Here is a 15,423-nt window from a genome sequence, read left to right on the forward strand (position 1 = left end):
CATAAATAAATAAATAATAATAATAATAGTATGTTCCTTAACATACATATAATTTTATCCCATATAAAATTATAATTTTGACAATAGCATCTCATACCATGGATTACGAATCACATTTACTATAATAATAAAACTTATTAATCCTATTAATCCTGTAAATTTTGGCAATAAAATTTTAAACACAAAAGGACCATGACTCTGATACCACTGAAGGATTACATATAATACTTTGAGTTTTTAAAAAAATTAAATAATGAATTATTTTATTTAAAAAAATTATTTTTCTAAAGTAATTAAACTAAATTTTATGATATTTTGAGTTTAAAATTTATTAAGATTTTTAAATAATTTTTATAATAATGAAATATTTCAAAAATAAAATAAAAGAATTATACTATTATTATTATTATTATTATTATTATTATTATTATTATTATTATTATTATTATTATTATTATTATTATTATTTAAAAAAAGAAAAAAAAAAGAGAAAGTGGCCGAATGCCTTAAGAAGTAAAGAAAGAAAGCTAATGGCTTGATATATAACCAATTTCATTAAGTGAACAAACGAAAGAAATAAACGTGGCTATATATATATATATATAACACGTATACTTCCTTTATTTATTAACTAATGACACTTGAATATTAATCATCATCAATTACCTTCATAACTTTCATTTTACCACCGAACTAAGTTTAAGAAAAATAAGGGAAAGAGAAATTGAGGGAGAGAAACGAGAAATCTCCATGAACTCAAAGCTTTCGAACCCGATTTCTTTAAATTCGTAACTCCAATAAAAAAATTTAACCCAATAAAAGTGTTTATATCTTTCTTCTTTATGTGTTGGTGTCATTTTTGTTCGATAGAAGTTGACAGTGACATAACTCCCATTTTTCTTGAGTTCGACCAATTGGAGTTCTAAGAGGCACAGACGATTTCTGACGTTTTCTTCTTCAGCAGTTCTGTCAGAAAGCTTCTCCGGAGCTTCCGTTGTTTTGGTTTCGTACGAAGGTAGGGTTTGGTAACTTTATAATAATTAAATGTGATTTTGATAAATGAATGTTGATTTGGTTGATTATTGTTTGAGTTGGAATGAGTTTATGTTGAATTATTGTTGTTGCTTGTGACTTCTTGGTTTGGCTATGAGAAATAGCTCAGTTGTGGTTGTTTTAATAGTTTTTCTGACTGTTGTGATGTGGTATTTTGAGAAAATTAATGAAATTTGGTGGTTGAAAGATTAAATTAAAAGCTAAGAAAAATCGATAACTGAAAGACTCAAAAGCGGATTAAAATACAAGTAATATTTTGAAAGAAAAAGGTTAAGAATTCAAATATAATTTTATAAAATATTGAGGTTGAAAATAGAATATTAAAAAGTTCGTGATTTAGAAAGTAATTAATACAAGTTTAAAAATAAGGTTTTATAAACTAAGTTTTAGAAGAAGATTATAAATATTATTTTAAATACTTCTTTAAAATTACTCATTTATATTAAAATAAATCATTATTATAATTAGTATTTATCAAAGATATTATTTTATAAGAATATTATAATGTGTAATATTAATGAGAAAGAAAGCAAACAGAGTAATCTTAAAAGCTTTAGAGAACGCAGACTTAATTAAAGAACTTTATAATTCTTTTTCATAAGACACTTAGGAAAAGGCGAGGGAATAATGCAAAGACAATTTATATTGTAGAATGATAAGAAAGAAAAGAAAGAAATAAAGAAAGAACGAAAAGAAAATGAGATAAGCAGAGATATGGTGGTGAGTCCATCGAGATTTGCTTTCCAGAGATACTTCGGCCAATCCAGGGGATGGTCACACCTGTAAGACAGAGGTTGCTTACAGAGATTATGTCTGCATACATCAGTTCAAGAGAGTCGCACCTGTAAAACAGAGTTTGCTTACAGAGGTTATGGCACTGAAACCCAAACTCAGACAAAGGTTGCTGAGTTAAGTGGAAATATAATTCAATAAAGAATAGAGAACAAAAGAATTAAAAAAAATAAAAAAAAACTAATGAATGTCTGCTACAGTAGAGCAGATAGAAAAGAATGTATTAATTAAAGGGATCTCTACCACAGTGAAGTAGAGAGTGAAGATTGAAAAGAAATTGAATGATGTTGGGCCTTAGTGCCAAGTGTCTAGTGAGGACGGCGATGCGTAACGCTCACTTGATACTGTAAGTACGGCTCAGTGAGGACGACGATGCGTAACGCTCACTGGAGACCGAAAAAAAGGTTCCCCCATGAGGACGGTGATACGTAACGCTCATGGAGGAGACGTTGGCTGAGATAAGGACGGCAGTACGAAACGCTTATCTCAGGACCAATGTCGAAAATCAGACAACAAACCGACACATGAGCTCATGGCCTGTATAGGACTAGACATGCATCATACTTGTTTGCGCATATTTGTTTGTGATTGTGTTTTCTATGATTGTGTGTACTTGTGATTGGATTCTATGTTCTGTAATTACTGAGTTGGATTATACTTTGCTGACTATTGTTATTGACTGAGAACATAATGAAACGAACTTAACTTCTAACCCCAATCCTACTAAGAACTCCCTAGTTCTTACCCCCTATTTCCACCCCTTTCAGCTACAGGGGCGAAGGCTTAGTGCGAAACTACAAGAACATACAAGATTCTATTTACAAGTTGAGTTGTTAGATTTTATTTTTCCCTCGTCATTTACTGTTTCGGTTTTTAGAGGGGTAGGAATTGTATTTAAGGACCTTTGAGTAAGTCTATTATAATGCTACGTGGATATTTATAATTTTGTGATTAAATGAGTTAAAGCACCGACTCTTCATTTTCTTGGTGAAAGATTTGGTTCGTATTCGTGAAGGCTCATTATTAAATAAAAATAGTATAGAATAAAAAGGTTTAGAGGTAAGTAACGCCTGAGCTTTTAGTACAATCATGAGGTGCTAAAAGTTAGGGTATTACATTACATGTGTTCATAACACGCAGTGGAAGTAATAAAGTAATCCTATTGATCTATTTTGTGCTTAAAATTTTATTTCAATAAGATGGGTCAGATGCCAATATCTGAGTACCTCAGTGATTAAAACTTTCTTCTTTGATAGTGCGAAGGTACTATGTGTATTCGCACCGGGACTGATCATTGTTATCAACTCTTTGACCAATAGATTTAACTGAGAAACATTCAATAACTCCTTACACCAGCAATTCTTCACTAAGAATTGGAATACATGTGTATGTGGAGGTAGAAGAAAAAGGTTGTACACTTTTCTTTTACCATATACATACATACATATATATATATACATATATATATGTATATATATATATAGTATGAGATTGGTGACTGATTTATGAATCAAATTACAACTTAATTAGAAACATAATCAGTTACGATCTTATTCATATTAAAAACTCATCATAAAATAAATAAATAATTATTTCATATTCTCAATTATCAAATTATTATATTCATGGCGCTAGCAAAGAATATAATAATATTCTATTTGAATTAATATAATTATTTATTTGATCAAATCAAAATAATAATTAAATAATTATTTACCAAGGATTAGAACACTCGTTAGTGTGTGATCCCATAGGTTCAATACTAATCGGGTAGTAAATTAGTCATACTAAATTTACTAATCAAGGTTGACGTCTAGTGGTGCATGAATTCCCACACTTCATACAACTGAACCAGCAAGTGCACTGGGTCGTCCAAATATTACCTGAGCGAGTCAGGGTCGATCCCACGAGGATTGTAGTTTGAAGCAAGCTATGGTTATCTTGTAGATCTTAGTCAGGCAGATAGAAGAGTTGTTTGTTTGTTTAAAGCGCATAAAAGGAAATACAGAGAACTTAACTCAGAAGTTGTGTAAACTGTGATAAGAAGATGGTTAAGGCTTGCAGATGCTTTGTTCTTCTGAATTAATTCAGTCTTACTGTCTTCTTCAACTGTGAGTGATTTCTTCTATGGCAGGATGTATGTGATCAACACCGGTTGAGAGGTTGCCAATGCTCCTCCATATCTGAACCCCAGGGTTAGTGTTGATCCATTCTGATTGAGGGTGAAGCTCCTCCAGTTCATTCTCCTTAGTGATCCTACTCAAAATGCCACAGACAAGGTTAAATCTTCCGGATCAGAGAATGCTGCGCCTTTAGGTTCTAGCCTCTACCATAAAGACTTTAATCTCCCCATGCCTTGGCTGAACTGGTGTCTCGAGAAGTCCCCAACGAAGTCGTGGATTAGCTGTCTAAGAGATGTATAATCAAGCTAGTGGTTCAATGCTTTCCAGTTACGTATTCACACGAACCCAAGAAGAACACGGGTGGTTGTCAGGCACGCGGTCTTAGAATGAAAAATGAAGATACAACTTAGAATAGAGAATCAAACACGAATTGAGAAAGAACAGTAGTACTTTATTATTCCATAAAACTCAGCAGAGCTCCTCCCCTCAACCTAAGAGATTTAGAAACTTATACTGATAGAGAATACAATGAAAAACGTATAAAGTGTCAAAAGGTTTTTTTTAAGATCATGTAAAATATCCCTTAAATACTAAATTAATGACTAAGGATTACATAAGAAGGGTAAAACAGTCTTTTAATGCTAAAATCCACTTTTGGAGGCCACTTGGTGAGTATTTGGGCTGAGTTTTGATGAGATCCACGAGCTAGGAGACTCCTTAGGCATTGAACGCCTGTTAGGGGGTCCTTCTTGGGCGTTTGAACGCTAGCTACCCCCTTGTGGGCGCTGGACGTCTGGACTGGGGTAGATGGCTGGCATTGAACGCCAGTTTTGAGCCTTCTATTCTGAAGCAAAGTATGGACTATTATATATTTCTGAAAAGCCTTGGATGTTAGCTTTCCATAGCCATTAAGAACGCTCCAAATGGAACTTTGTAGCTCTAAAAAAGCTATTTCAGGTGCAAGGAGGTCAGATCCAGACAACATCTGCAATGCTTTCTCTGCCTCTGAATTAGACTTTTGCTCCAACTCCTCAATTTCAGCCAGAAAGTACCTGAAATTACATAAAAACATACAAACTCAAAGTAGAATCCAAAAATGTGAATTTTGCACTAAAACTTATGAAAATATAATAAAACTTAAACAAAATATACTAAAAAATATATAAAAATAATGCAAAAAAGCGTATAAAATATCCGCTCATCATCTAGCAACACTCCTTGATGACCCGATAGTATGAAGTAATAATATTTTTAGTTAGAACCCAAGATGAACAAAAAAAAATATAACTCCTTCCATCTTTTTAGCTCTTAACTAACTTTTAGAGTACAGTTTGATTGTCAAACTCTAACTTGTTACCATTATTATAATGAATTATGAATGTCTTAAGAAACTCATTTCTTAATTCATTCAAACCCCTTGGCCAAGGCATTGTTAATTTCATTCATTATAAAAAAAATAATAATAATTCATGATAGTATTTTATTGGACATACACATTTATCTCCAATAATTGTGACGAATTTATCCTCAGTTTGCTCCATTTAATTCTTACTTGTTACAATATCTATAAATCTAATACTATAATATTTTATTTGATACTCTTTTTTTCTCACGGCCAAGTACTTATAAGTTAATAACAAAAATTCAAGAATTTGTTTGTCATTTTTCTTAGAATCTTTTTTTTGGTAAATTCTTAGAATCTAGTCTTCTTTTTTTTCTTAGTACACAATACACTTATATTATACATTCACACACACTAACACTTTGTTTAGATAGAGAATAAAAAATAGAAGAAAAAAAGAAAAAAAGAAAATGAGAAACACGAAAATAGCAGAAAAATTAATTTTTTTTACATGTTGTTTGGATAAAGAGAAGATGAATAGAAAAAAAAATAGAGAAAATTATATTTTTTTTGTTAAAAAAAGTGAGAAGAGAAAATATCATCATGAAATAAAACTATATTAATACTTGTTACGGCCCAGCCCAACTAGGCGCTTCGGCCAACCGGCCCAAGGACTTACCGACCCAATTGGATGGGTCATCATGCATGACCCGCCCAGTTGACGACCCGGCAACGCACTTTCTTTGCCAGCTGCATGACAGCTGTGGAGAAGGAACCTTCCTAGAAGGAGGCCTTCCCCCTGTGGGGCCCACCTTACTGACATGGTATATAAGGGAAGGGTCCTACCCCTCCCCCAAGGTACGTCACCCTACTCTCAGTTCTCACATCACCCATACATTCTACTGACTTGAGCGTCGGAGTGTCATCGCAGGTGACACCCCCTTCCACCTGAAGTGCTCGGAAGCTCGGCTGCTCCATCGTTCATGCCCCCACTTGAAGACAGGCGGGAACCCACTTCCGAACATTGGCACCGTCTGTGAGGACCTTGGCGATATGGACTTTGTTTTGGTTTCTGGCGGGGCCGACGGCGGAGCCGGGCCCCGCGGGGAGGAAATGGATCCTCGAGGCAGTGGGGTAGCCACCAGATCTCCCACTCGCCAGGTCCCTGGATCTCCCCCGTGACATCCAGAGGGACGACCTTTTGGAGGAACAGCAGCGACAGCACCCGGATAATACAAGAGCTGCGCCACAGGGTGCAGAACTTGGAGCGAGAAGTGGCCAACTGGGAAAGTCGTCAGCCTACTCCTAGCCAAGAGCCTTCCCAATCCACTCAAAGAGGAGAAAGGAGTCTCCGACGAAGTCACTCCAGGCGCACTCCGAGCCCCCGGACAGAATCAGAGAGCCAGAAAAGCAGAGAAGCGCCAACGAGATGACGAGACCCCCTGGTCTACACCCGATCACGAGCAAGTGACACCAAAGAGGAAGACTGGGAAAGCGACAGAGAACAAAGAAGAAGGAGCCGACCACAACAAGAACACCGCCGAGAAAGGGCGAGGAGAAGCCGGCCTAGCAGAGTGCACAGCAGGGAGAGACCGAGGAAAACCCGACAACCGGAGGTCATGGGGGTGACCCCTTTCCACCACTCGATCCTCGGAGTGCGTCTGCCGAAGCACTTTGATAAGCCGACAGATTGAGGTATGACGGTACTCAAGATCCCCAGGAACACCTAACGGCATTCGAGGCCAGGATGAACCTGGAAGGGATAGGCAACGAAGTAAGGTGCCGAGCTTTCCCGGTAACCTTAGCCAGACCAGCGATTCGTTGGTTTAATGCCCTCCCCAAGGACACTATAACCATGTTCGCCGACATCAGTCGGGCCTTCTTGGCCCAGTTCACCACGCGTATCGCCAAAGCGAAACACCCGATTAATCTGCTGGGGGTGACTCAATGAACCGGCGAGCTGACCAGGAACTACTTGGACAAATTCAATGATGAGTGCCTGGAGATTGACGGCCTAACCGATTCGATGGCCAGCTTGTGCTTAACCAACGGGCTGCTAAATGAGGATTTCAGAAAACACCTCACCACCAAGCCCGTCTGGACAATGCAGGAAATTCAGAACATAGCCAGGGAATATATCAATGATGAAGAAGTAAGTCAGGTCGTGGTAGCCAATAAATAGAAGCCCGCATACTCTAATGCCCGCCCCTCTGGTGGCGGAGAAAGGTCTAAGGAACACTCCAGAGACGGGGGATCGGCCAAGACTTTCAAACCCTTTTCCTGCGTTGGGAAGTTCACTAACTACACCCCCTAGAGGCTCCAATCGTCGAGGTCTATCAGCAGATCGCCGACAAGGGCATCTTGTCGAAACCCCGACAACTCAAGGACAGGACGGGAGGAAACAAGAACTTCTATTGTGATTATCACAAGGGTTATGGCCACAAGATCCAAAACTATTTTGACCTAAAAGACGCCCTGGAGCAGGCCATTCGAGAAGAAAAGTTGGCCGAGTTCTCCCACCTAATAAGGGAACCAAGGAGGAGGGACCGATCAATCGAGGACAAAAGCCGCGCCATAAGCCAGAGACGGGATCCCGAGAAGGACGCTGAGCGTGGCCTCACCGTGGTAAATGTGGTGATTGAAAGGGACGTCCCTCCCAGGTCGAGGTCGGCTAGCAAGAAGGACGCCAAGGTCCTAGCTATGTCCTCTGACCCCGCACCGACCTCCCGGAGGGTACCCTCGATATCTTTCGGCCCCGAGGATCAATGGTTCAATGAGGTGGCGTAGAATCCGCCAATGGTGATCACGGCCAGGGTAGGCACCGGCCTAGTAAAGCGGATCTTGGTGGACACAGAGGCTGACTCCAATATCATGTTCCGTAATATATTTGATGCCCTGGGCCTACGAGATACCGACCTGAGAGGCCACCAACACAGTGTGGTAGGCCTAGGCGATAACTTCATCAAGCCAGACGGCATAATTTCCCTCCCGGTCTCCATAGGTGGAGGCAGGGGGAAGAGGTCGCTAATGGCGGAGTTCGTTGTCTTAAGGGACTTCACGGCCTACAACCTCATCCTGGGGAGGAATACCATCAACGAGTTTGGGGCAGTGATCTGCACCAAGCTATTGATAATGAAGTTTATTGCTGATAATGGATCAGTGGGGACCATCAGGGGGACCTGGAGACGGCGGTCGCATGCGACAACGCCAGCCTCTCCCTGAGAAAGAAGTCAAAAGAAGCATCCGGCATTTTTCTTGCCGACTTGGACGCCAGACTTGATGATAAACCCAGGCCGGAACCAGAGGGGGACCTGGAAAAGTTCAGGGTCGGTGACTCAAAGGACAAGTTTACCTTCGTAAACAGGAACCTACCCCACGACTTGAAAGAACCCTGATGGAGATGATCAGAGCCAACGGTGACTTGTTTGCCTGGAGCCCGGCTGACATGCCGGGTATAGACCCCCAACTCATGTCCCACCATCTGGCCATAAAACCGGAGGTAAAGTTGGTAGCTCAGAGGAGGAGAAAAATGTCCCAAGAAAGGGTAGAAGAGGTGGCCAGGCAGACGGCTAGTGGTGCACGAAATTGTGATCTCTGAAATGGCACCAAAAAACTTGGTACGCACGATCATAATCTCAACTCTTTTTCACAACTCCGCATAACTAACCAGCAAGTGCACTGGGTCGTTGGTATGCGAAATTGTTACTCAGGTTGTGAATTATTATTCGAAATTGATTCCCTGGCAATGGCACCAAAAACGGATGCACAGAACCATGGTCTAAACATATCTTCACAACTTCGCATAACTAACCAGCAAGTGCACTGGGTCGTCCAAGTAATACCATACGTGAGTAAGGGTCGAATCCCACGGAGATTGTTGGTATGAAGCAAGCTATGGTCACCTTGTAAATCTCAGTCAGGCGGATATAAAATAGTTATGTAGTTTTCGAAATGTAGTAATAAAAGAAGGATATAAATACTTATGTAAATCATTAGTGAGAATTTCAGATAAGCGTATGGAGATGCATTCGTTCCTCTGAACCTCCGCTTTCCTACTGTCTTTATCCAATCAGTCTCACTCCTTTCTATGGCTGGCTTTATGCAAGGGCATCACCGTTGTCAGTGGCTACATCCCCTCCTCTTGTGAAAATGGTCCAAGATGCCCTGTCATGGCACGGCTAATCATTTGAGGTTCCCGATCATGCTGGAATAGGATTCACCCTCCTTTTGCATCTGTCACTACGCCCAGCACTCGCGAGTTTGAAGCTCGTCACAGTCATTCAATCATTGAATCCTACTCGGAATACCACAGACAAGGTTTAGACTTTCCGGATTCTCTTGAATGCCGCCATCATTCTAGCTTACACCACGAAGATTCCGATTAAGAGATCTAAGAGATACTCATTCAATCTAAGGTAGAACGGAAGTGGTTGTCAGGCACGCGTTCATAGGGAATGATGATGATTGTCACATTCATCACATTCAGGTTGAAGTGCGAATGAATATCTTAAAAGCGAAATAAGATGAATTGAATAGAAAACAGTAGTACTTTGCATTAATCTTTGAGGAACAGTAGAGCTCCACACCTTAATCTATGGAGTGTAGAAACTCTACCGTTAAAATTACATAAGTGAAAAGTCCAGGCATGGCCGAGATGGCCAGCCCCCAAAACGTGATCTAAGATAGCATACAACTGATCAAAGATATCTAATACAAAAGTAAAAGGTCCTATTTATAATAAACTAGCTACTAGGGTTTACAGAAGTAAGTAATTGATGCATAAATCCACTTCCGGGGCTCACTTGGTATGTGCTTGGGCTGAGCTTGAAGTCTACACGTGGAGAGGTCATTCTTGGAGTTGAACGCCAGCTTTTGTGCCATTTTGGGCGTTGAACTCCACTTTGCAACTTGTTTTTGGCGCTGGACGCCAGAATTGGGCAGAGATCTGGCGTTGAACGCCAGTTTGCGTCATCTAAACTTGGACAAAGTATGGACTATTTTACATTTATGGAAAGCCCTGGATGTCTATTATCCAACGCAATTAGAAGCGCGCCATTTTGAGTTCCGTAGCTCCAGAAAATCCATTTTGAGTGCAGGGAGGTCAGAATCCAACAACATCAGCAGTCCTTCTTCAACCTCTGAATCTGATTTTTGCTCAAGTCCCTCAATTTCAGCCAGAAAATACCTGAAATCACAGAAAAACACACAAACTTGTAGTAAAGTCCAAAAATGTGAATTTAACATAAAAACTAATGAAAACATCGCTGAAAGTAACTAGATTCTACTAAAAACATACTAAAAACAATGCCAAAAAGCGTATAAATTATCCGGTCATCACAACACCAAACTTAAATTGTTGCTTGTCCCCAAGCAACTGAAAATCAAATAGGATAAAAAGAAGAGAATATACTATAAATTCTAAACTATCAATGAAACATAGCTCCAATCAGATGAGCGGGACTTGTAGCTTTTTGCCTCTTGAATAGTTTTGGCATCTCACTTTATCCATGGAAGTTCAGAATGATTGGCATCTATAGGAACTCAGAGTTCAGATAGTGTTATTGATTCTCCTAGTTCAGTATGATGACTCTTGAATACAGCTATTTTATGAGTCTTGGCCGTGGCCCTAAGCACTTTGTTTTCCAGTATTACCACCGGATACATAAATGCCACAGACACATAATTGGGTGAACCTTTTCAGATTGTGACTCAGCTTTGCTAAAGTCCCCAATTAGAGGTGTCCAGGGTTCTTAAGCACACTCTTTTTTTTCTTTGGACCTTGACTTTAACCGCTCAGTCTCAAGTTTTCACTTGACACCTACACGCCACAAGCACATGGTTAGGGACAGCTTGGTTTAGCCGCTTAGACCAGGATTTTATTCCTTTAGGCCCTCCTATCCACTGATGCTCAAAGCCTTGGGATCCTTTTTATTTGCCCTTGCCTTTTGGTTTTAAGGGTTATTGGCTTTTTGCTCTTGCCTCTTGGTTTTAAGAGCTTTGGCTTTTTCTGCTTGCTTTTTCTTTTTCTTTCTATAATTTTTTTTTCGCCTATTTTATTATTATTTTTTTTTCTGCAAGCTTTGTTCTTTGCTGCTTTTTCTTGCTTCAAGAATCATTTTTATGATTTTTCAGATTATCAAATAACATGTCTACTTGTCATCATTCTTTCAAGAGCCAACATATTTAACATTCTTAAACAACAACTTCAAAAGACATATGCACTGTTCAAGCATACATTCAGAAAACAAGAAGCATTGTCACCACATCAATATAATTAAACTAAGTTCAAGGATAAATTCAAAACTCATGTACTTCTTGTTCTTTTGAATTAAAACATTTTTCATTTAAGAGAGGTGATGGATTCATAGGACATTCATAACTTTAAGACAAAGTTACTAACTACTAATGATCATGTAATGAAGACACAAACATAGATAAGCACTTAACATAGAAAACGAAAAACAGAAGAAATAAGAGCAAGGAATGAATCCACCTTAGTGATGGTGGCGTTTCCTTCTTGAGGAACCAATGATGTCCTTGAGCTCTTCTATGTCTCTTCCTTGTCTTTGTTGCTCCTCTCTCATTGCTTTTTGATCTTCTCTTATTTCCTGAAGGATGATGGAGTGCTCTTGATGTTCCACCCTTAATTGTCCCATGTTGGAACTTAATTCTCCTAGGGAGGTATTGATTTGCTCCCAATAGTTTTGTGGAGGAAATGCATTTGAGGCATCTCCGGGATCTCATGGTGATGAGCTTCCTGCGCCTCTTGAGTTTGAAAGGGACCTCAGGGATCACATTCTTCTTGACCACAACATCATAGAAGTGGTCTTGATGAGCTTTGGAGATGAATCTTTCCATCTCCCATGACTCGGAGGTGGAAGCTTTTGTCTTCCCTTTCCCTTTTCTAGAGGATTCTCCAATCTTAGGTGCCATCAATGGTAATGAAAAAACAAAAAGCTTATGCTTTTACCACACCAAACTTAGAATATTGCTCGCCCTCGAGCAAGAAAAGAAAGAATTAGATGAAGAAGAAGAAGATATGGAGGAGATAGAGGGATGTGTATATGGATGTGAGTGGTGAATGGAAAACAGAAGGGATGACCATGAATGGAGAGAGAGAGGGTGAGGTGGGTGGGGATCCTGTGAGATTCACAGATCCTGAGATGATCCTGTGGGATCCACAGATCCTGAGATGATCCTGTGGGGTCCACAGATCCTGAGGTGTTCAAGGAATTACAACCTTGCACCAAATTAGGCATGTAAAATGCCCTTGCACACAACTCTGGGCGTTCAGCGCCAGGTTGGTGCCCATTTTGGGCGTTCAACGCCCATTTGTTACCCATTTCTGGTGTTGAACGCCAGAACCATGCTTGTTCTGGGCGTTCAGTGCCAGCTCTTCTCCAGGGTGCAATTCTGGCGTTCAAACGCCCAGATGCTGCCCATTTCTGGCGTTCAGCGCCAGAACCATGCTCTGTTCTGGCGTTGAACGCCCAAAACATGCTTCTTACTGGCGTTTAAACGCCAGTAAGGTCTTCCTCCAAGGTGTGATTTTTCTTCTGCTGTTTTTGATTCTGTTTCTAAATTTTTCGTTTATTTTGTGACTCCACATGATCATGAACCTAAGAAAACATGAAAAACAAAAATAAAATTAGATAGATAAACATTGGGTTGCCTCCCAACAAGCACTTCTTTAATGTCAATAGCTTGACAGTGGGCTCTCATGGAGCCTCACAGATGTGCAGAGCTTTGTTGAGACCTCTCAACACGAAACTTAGAGTTTGGATATGGGGGTTTGACACCAAACTTAGAGTTTGACTATGGGGGGCTTTTGTTGACTCTGCTTTGAGAGAAGCTTTTTCTGCTTCCTCTCCATGGATGCAGAGAGAGATCCTTGAGTTGTAAATACAAGGTTGTCCTTATTTAATTGAAGGATCAATTCTCCTCTGTCCACATCAATCACAGCTCTTGCTGTGGCTAGGAAAGGCCTTCCTAGGATGATGGATTCATCCTCTTCCTTTCCAGTGTCTAGGACTATGAAATCAGCAGGGATGTAAAGGCCTTCAACCTTTACTAACACGTCCTCTACTTGTCCATAAGCCTGTTTTCTTGAATTGTCTGCCATCTCTAATGAGATTTTAGCAGCTTGCACCCCATAAATTCCCAGTTTCTCTATTACAGAGAGGGTCATGAGGTTTATTCCTGAACCAAGGTCACACAAAGCCTTAAAGATCATGGTGCCTATGGTACAAGGTATTATGAACTTTCCAGGATCCTGTTTCTTCTGAGGCAATGTCAGTTGATCCAGATCACTTAGTTCATTGGTGAACAAGGGAGGTTCATCTTCCCAAGTCTCAATACCAAATAATTTGGCATTCAGCTTCATGATTGCACCAAGGAACTTGGCAGCTTGCTCTTCAGTGACATCTTCATTCTCTTCAGAAGAAGAATAATCATCAGAGCTCATGAAGGGCATAAGGAGGTTCAATGGAATCTCTATGGTCTCTAGATGAGCCTCAGATTCCTTTGGTTCCTCAGAGGGAAACTCCTTATTGATCACTGGACGTCCCAGGAGGTCTTCCTCACTGGGATTCACGTCCTTCTCCTCTCTTGTGGGTTCAGCCATGGTAATTAATTCAATGGCCTTGCACTCTCCTTTTGGATTCTCTTCTGTATTACTTGGGAGAGTACTAGGAGGGATTTCAGTGATCCTTTTACTCAGCTGGCCCACTTGTGCTTCCAAATTTCTAATGGAGGACCTTGTTTCATTCATGAAACTCACAGTGGCCTTAGATAGATCAGAGACTAAATTTGCTAAGCTAGATGGATTCTGCTCAGAATTCTCTGTCTGTTGCTGAGTGGATGGTGGAAAAGGCTTGCTATTGCTAAACCTGTTTCTTCCACCATTATTAAAGCCTTGTTGAGGCTTTTGATCCTTCCATGAGAGATTTGGATGATTTCTCCATGATGGATTATAGGTGTTTCCATATGGTTCACCCATATAATTTAACTCTACCTATTGCAGGGTTCTCAGGATCATAAACTTCTTCTTCATAAGAAGCCTCTTGAGTACTGTTGGATGCAGCTTGCATTCCAGTCAGATTCTGAGAAATCATATTGACTTGCTGAGTCAATATTTTGTTCTGAGCCAATATGGCATTCAGAGTATCAATCTCAAGAACTCCCTTCTTCATAGGCATCCCATTACTCACAGGATTCCTCTCAGAAGTGTACATGAACTGGTTATTAGCAACCATGTCAATGAGTTCTTGAGCTTCTGCAGGCGTTTTCTTTAGGTGAATGGATCCACCTGCAGAAGTATCCAATGACATCTTTGATTACTCAGATAAACCATCATAAAATATATCCAGGATGGTCCATTCTGAAAGCATGTCAGAAGGATACTTTTTGGTCAGCTGCTTGTATCTTTTCCAAGCTTCATAGAGGGATTCACCTTCTTTCTGTCTGAAGCTTTGAACATCAGCTCTAAGCTTGCTCAGCTTTTGAGGAGGAAAGAACTTGGCTAAGAAAGCCGTGACCAGCTTATCCCAAGAGTTCAGGCTGTCTTTGGGTTGAGAGTCCAACTATATTCTAGCTCTGTCTCTTACAGCAAAAGGGAAAAGCATGAGCCTGTAGACTTCAGGATCTACTCCATTAGTCTTAACAGTATCACAGATCTGCAAGAATTCAGTTAAGAACTGAAAAGGATCTTCAGATGGAAGTCCATGAAACTTGCAGTTCTGCTGCATCAGAGAAACTAGCTGAGGTTTCAGCTCAAAATTGTTTACTCCAATGGTAGGAATGGAGATGCTTCTTCCATGTAAATTGGAATTAGGTGCAGTAAAGTCACCAAGCATTCTCCTTGCATTATTGTTGTTGGGTTCGGCTGCCATCTCCTTTACTTGTTCGAAATTTTCAATAAGGTTGTCTCTGGATTGTTGTAATTTATCTTCTCTTAATTTTCTCTTCAGAGTCCTTTCAGGTTCTGGATCAACTTCAACAAGAATGCCTTTTTCTTTGTCCCTGCTCATAAGAAAGAGAAGAGAAAAAGAAAAGAAGAGGAATCCTCTATGTCACAGTAAAGAGGTTCCTTATTGTTAGTAGAAGAAGAGAAGA

General features: G+C 39.9%; 1 non-coding gene across 1 annotated transcript; it reads left to right on the forward strand.

The window, feature by feature from the left end:
• The first annotated feature begins 14,693 nt into the window (after positions 1-14,693).
• LOC148570404 (small nucleolar RNA R71) lies at positions 14,694-14,801 on the forward strand. The gene has a single exon (XR_015908932.1). It is a non-coding gene; the product is annotated as a small nucleolar RNA R71 (small nucleolar RNA).
• Positions 14,802-15,423: the final 622 nt, after the last annotated feature.

Source organism: Arachis ipaensis, chromosome B3 (genome assembly GCF_059453495.1).
Source record: "Arachis ipaensis isolate K30076 ecotype BB chromosome B3, ASM5945349v1, whole genome shotgun sequence".
Classification (NCBI taxonomy): Eukaryota; Viridiplantae; Streptophyta; class Magnoliopsida; order Fabales; family Fabaceae; genus Arachis; species Arachis ipaensis.